Below are 6,000 nucleotides of genomic sequence, written 5' to 3'. Positions count from 1 at the left end.
TGAGGTATTTTGTATGTCTGAGCCTATGTATGGATACATAGACTCGTCAGTACTATGGTTATCTGTAACTTGAACCTGCATATAGCCAATATGTAAAATATGTAGCTATATATTCCCAGTGTTGCTGAGAGAAAACAGCCCACTATCAGAAATGCTTATTCCTACATTATCCTGTATGTCAGAAATAGAAATGTTTTGTTTATATGCTTCTGGGATACCTGTAGCTGGCCTTTTCATGTGTAACCTCAGCATCATATCCCATTAGTCCACTGCCACCTGCGACCACTAAGTATCTTCTGTCCATGCTGTTTTCTTAGAAGTGAGACACCATACATGTGAAACTGTTTGGGATTCAGAAACCACCCTTACCTTTTAGATTTCAGAAATGACCCTTACCTTTTAGATCCCTCTGGCACTCTGTTTGGCTGCCAGCCTAGCTGAGCATATGTACAATAAGTGGAGGTATTAATTAAATGTTTCACTATCCATAGCATGGCATATCAACACCAGTTACTGTGGTCCTGTAATGTTGGGTTTACCTGTAACAAGTCAATCTTTGATCTTTGAAATTGGTAGCATATTGTCTCTAGCAGTCAGCAGCCTCCAGTTATGTCTTTTATTTCCATAGGTGCCATCATGACTTCCAGATCATTGGACAACCTCAGCTGAGCAGAGATAGATGCCCTACTTCATGTAGTCAGAACACATGAAGATCAACTGCTGAGGAGAGATGTTCATCAGCCATAATGGGACCACCTCTGGGACACATTGACCCAAGAGAGCAATGTTGTTGGTAGTTGGAATTACAAAGCACAGCATTGCTGGTGGCATGTCATTAGCACTGTATTTTAGTGAAGTGCCTGGGTAATATAATATGTAACTGAGTTCTACCTCATGCCATTGATGTGCACTCTCACGGGCTTATATAAAAGATGCATAGTTAGTTACCATACTGAGTGTGTATATAGAAGTACTGCACATTCAGAGTTTACCAAGGCCACATACTAAACTGCATTTAGGTGTGCCAGGTATACAAGCACACAGGAAAGGCTGTAAGATATGTGCCTGTTGTATAGCTGTATACTCTTTACCACTTCCTGTATGTACACAACCAAAGTTGGACCATGGTCAAATGGGGCCTTAGGCAGGGTAATGGACCAGTCCAAGCCCCCCACCATTCCAGTGTCCCATTACTTGGCCATTTCTTCCCAATTACCATAAACACTGTTTAATCCTGTCGGTATGCATACAATTTTCCACTCTAGTTTTACAGTAATTACTTGGATTAGATTTAAAACCTTTATTTCAAATTTTGCAGAACAAACATTGATGCCCAACAGCAAAACATTTAAAGACAATATACATAGTACAGCAGCTTTTGTTCAACATCTGACAAGTCAAACAAAAATCAGAAATATTGCTGCATACACATTATTTATTTATTTATTTCATTTACATTTGTTTACCGGGAAAGGCTGGCTGGGCCAGAAGCCTATTTTCAGCAGAGAAATGCTCCACAGAAATATAAGCAAAATACAATAATTAGTACAATAGTATACATATAGTAAGATGCAGAATACACATCATCTAATTAGTGTATACAAAGTAGTATTCAATACAGTTTTCTACCATATACAGGTTCAAAAAGAAAAACACACAAGCATTTCAGTGATCACTGTGAGAAAAATAAAATTAGTATTGTGTACATATTAAATGATAGCTATGAACAAATGAGATTTCTTACATATATATATATATATATATATATATATATATATATATATATATATATATAAAATTTTTTTGAGTAGTAATAAACACTGAAGAGAGGGAGAAAATGAGGTAAGGAGTGGACAGTGTGTTGAGAGAGTTATAGATATCTTGTCAGTCAGGTTTGGTGCAGGAGCAATGCCACTTCTTGGATAGATGTTTAAATAGTAGTAGTTTGAACTTGGAAGATTCAGGTGTGTTTTGGAGGGTGTGGAGTAAAGAGTTCCATAATTTGGCTATTTGATTTGAGAATAGAGCTTTACCAAGAGTGTTGTTAGCTTTGTTTACTGTGAGAAAGTTTCTATCAGCTGATCTTAGACTTTGTGGGCATGAGTAGTGAACAACAAGTTTCTTGAGGGATGGGCAACTGTCAGGATGGAAGATGATATTGTGTGTGAATTTAAGTTGGTAGAGATGAAGAAGGTTAGGTAGCTCGAGCCAATTTAATTTATGTAGAGCAATACAACGGTAGGTTTGGTGGGGAAGGGTGGCTGTGAAACAGGCTATTTTGCTGTAGCAAGTTTCCAATTCGGTTAAGTCTGATTTTTTTAAGTTGGTAAAGAGAGGGAAAGCATATAGCAGCATAGAGAGGAGGATGGCTCTGGATATGGCTAATCTGGTATTGTCAGTGGGGAATAGCTTATTTTTGTACAGTGAGCCAAGTTTGATGTGAACTTTCTTAATGGGGATGGCTATGTGTTGGTCAAATCTGAGTTTGTTGTTGATTGTCATGCCAAGGAGTTCTGTATGTTTAACTGGTTGGATGACTGTGTTGTTTGCTGAGAGAATAGTGAAAGGAGGTGTGGTCAGTGATTGTTTGCTACTGGTAAATAGCATTACCTGTGTCTTTTTGGGGTTGAGGATTACTTGTGATTTACTTAGATATGTTTCTATATCATTAAAAGCATGTTGTGCAACTATTTGGAGGTCTGGTAAGGTATCTGCTGAGCAGATTAAAGTTGAATCGTCCACATATTGAACTACTTTAGCATGTGTTGTGGATGAGACTAGATCATTAGAGAAGATGGTGAAAAAAGGGTCTTAGTGTGGACTATTGGGGGACTCTGGCCAAGACATGCAAAAGTGGTGAGAGTTCAGATTTCCATTGTACTGCTTGCTGTCTGTCAGGAAGATAGCCTAGGACCCAGGAGAGGGAAGTCTTTGATAGGTTTAGTGAGACAAGAGTACTAAGGAGTTTCTGATGGGAGACAGTACAGTGCTGAACGCTTTTGACATGTCTAGGAAGATTGATGCTACTCGCTGCTTTGCCTCCTTCTTTATAGTACTGTTTGTTATATCCTTATTTCTCTACCAAGTCTGTTCCTGTTGTAACTTTCAAATTTTTATCTATTTTTTTATTGTATTTATTTTTAATATCTTATTTTGATTTCCGTTTTCAGTATTTTTAAATTATTATTAATCTTCCTTCTGTAAACTATAATTCTTATCATACAAGCCTGAGTATCGACATTTTGGTCAGTGACACGCACTTTTTCCTCTGTGTTGATCTGTATGACAATAAAGTTTACTTTGGCTTTGACTTTGACTTTGAATTTCTCAGTTGGTTGATGGTGTTAGAGAAATTAATTAGAGCTGTGGTGGTGCTGTGTTTTGGTCTGAAACTATGTTGGGAGGGAGAGAAAAGGTTGTGAGATATCAGGTATTGTAGTAATTGAGTGTGGATACATTTTTCCAGAATTTTGACACAGGGGGAAAGGATGGCTATGAGTCTGTAATTGTTTAATTTTGTTGATGTGCCGCCTTTATGTAGAGGGGTGATACAGGAAATTTTCCATAATTTTGGGATATATTGTTCTGCTATAGACCTATTTACCATAATGGAGACAGGCAGAACTATGGCATCAGCTGAAAGTTTGAGGTACTCATTGGGAAGTTCATCAGCTGCTAAGGAAGAATGTTTCAGTTTTTTCAGCATTGTTCTTATGGTGTTAGTTGGGACAGGTTTGAGGTCAAAAGAATTGTTGTTAGTTTCCACATTAGGTGGAAGAGATGGCAGGTGGAACTGTTCCCTGTAGCCAAGGAGAAGATGGTGTTTATAAAGTAGGTGTTGATTTGTGAGGCAATACTCACACTTCAGTTATTGGTTGTTGGTTCTGGGGTTGTAGCTTTATCTGGGTGGAGGAGTGAGTTATTTGCTTGCCAGAACTTTTTGGAATTGTTTTCATATTTGTTTTTTGCATAGATGTATAATATGTTTTTTTTTGTGTAGTTTGAGTTGTTTTTTGTTTGATTGCAGAGCTGCTGGTATGCTAGTAGTTTTATTGTCTTTTGTTATCTGGTACTGAAACCAGGTTTTGTCCTTTAGTTTTTGAAGTCTAATGGTTTATTTTGATATCCAGGGCAATCTCTTATTTTTAACACAACATGTACAAGTTGGTGCTAAGCAATTTAGAATACCTAGAAATGTGTCATTGAAATATGGCCAGGTCAAGTTGGAGATGATGGAGTGGTGTCCAGTTGCATTTACTGTGCATGTCTAAGAATGTTTTGTTGGAAAAGTTTTTGGTATTTCATATGACTTTGTAAACTATGGTTCTGGGTGGGTTGAGCTGATGACAGATTAAGTAGGTAGGTCTATGGTCACTTAATTTATTGGAAGGAATCCGGAGAGATAGTTGTGGGTGGTACTGTTAATAAGTGACCAGTCTAAGATAGATTCCCTTTTGCTATGTTTATCTATTCGAGTGGAAAACAGGATTGTTTGGGAAAAAAACATGTAGATTTATGAAGGTGGAGGCATTATCACCAGTGTAAGTGTTCCAGTCTAAGTTGAAGTCGCCTGTGATAATGGTTTCATTGGTGTAGGTTGAGGTTGTCCAGGCTATGACTTCCTCAGTGGCAGTGGGAGTATTGTTGGAAGGTATGTAAGTGTCTATTATGGTAATATTTTTCTTTTGGTTGATTCTGAGCCGTGTTACTAGGACTTCAAAGCTATTATCATAAAGGTATTTGATGGGTAGGTAGTCTATGCTTAGGTTATATTATATTATATTTGTAGAAGATTGCAACCCCACCACCCTTCTTCCTGATTCTGTCTAACCTGTGTACGCTATAACCTTGTGAGAGTATGTCTGGGTCTCTTATATGGGGTTTTAGCCAAGTTTCTGTTGCTATAAGAATGTCTAGTGAGTATTGTGTAATGACTGCACGAAAGTCTGTGATTTTGTTAACTAGGCTTCTAAGGTTCATGTTAAGAATGAGAAGGTATGTAGGTATAATGTGAGGAAAGGGTGGAATGGTAGCCATGATGCCATGCTGTGCAGTATGTGGCTCGGGAATGGGGTGTATATCACCACTATGGAGAATATGTGATAATATACATGCATGTTTGTGTGACAGTTTGGAGAGTATGTGAAGGTGTTTGCTAAAGTGGTTAGTGGTATTACTGACAACTATATGTTTGAAGTGGAAGTATGCAATAGGTGAGTGATTGTAGAGTTGGGAGGAGATGGCAAGGTAGAAGAGTGAGGAGTGGATGATATTAATATAATATAGTGTGGGGGTATGGACATCTTGTATCTGTAGGTGAGTGTAGGATGTTAGTATGCTGATAGCAGTAGGGTACAGAGTATGGGCAGGAGAACGAGCATGGTGTGTATTCTTTTTAAATGTTAGGTTATCTGGATGATATAATGAAGATGTAGGGAACAGGGGTGTTGGTGTAGTGTGTGGGAGTAGAGTGATTAAGGACAGTTGCAATTAAGTTGTGTGAGGAGAGGGAGGAGTGTTACAAATAGTGTATTGGTTACTTGAGGTGTGATTGGCGGATGGAGGATGATTCTTGATTAGGGTACGTTAGGGGAGTTGTTAGTGTTGGTATAAGTCTAGATGATGGAAGGGTGGTTGGGAATGTGGGTAGGGTAGGAGAGTCGACTGAGCCCGAGCAAAGTGAGGGTGAACTGAGCAGGCTGGCCCCCTCACAGAAAAGCAATCAATATGGGAAGTGAAAGCCTTGGAGCTGTAAGGTAAGTAAAAGCAAGGATGAGGAAGAGGCAGAAAGGTAAGAGTGTAAGCAGATAGTCGCAGAAACAATACTTGTATGGCCTTGGTGTGTAAGTAAAACAAAGAGACAAAGCTATGGTTGCCTGGGGTGGGGGAGAGTCCTTGCAGGTGTGCATGCCAGCCAAAACAATGTTTAAAAACTAACCAGTAAAAATAACAAATCTGCTATAAAAAGAAAGGTAAATAACCAGTCACAGTGTTTAAAAT

This window comes from Protopterus annectens, chromosome 3.part0, assembly GCF_019279795.1.
Source record: "Protopterus annectens isolate FY-2018-M chromosome 3.part0, PAN1.0, whole genome shotgun sequence".
Taxonomy (NCBI): Eukaryota; Metazoa; Chordata; order Ceratodontiformes; family Protopteridae; genus Protopterus; species Protopterus annectens.
Note: the sequence above shows the minus strand (reverse complement) of the source record.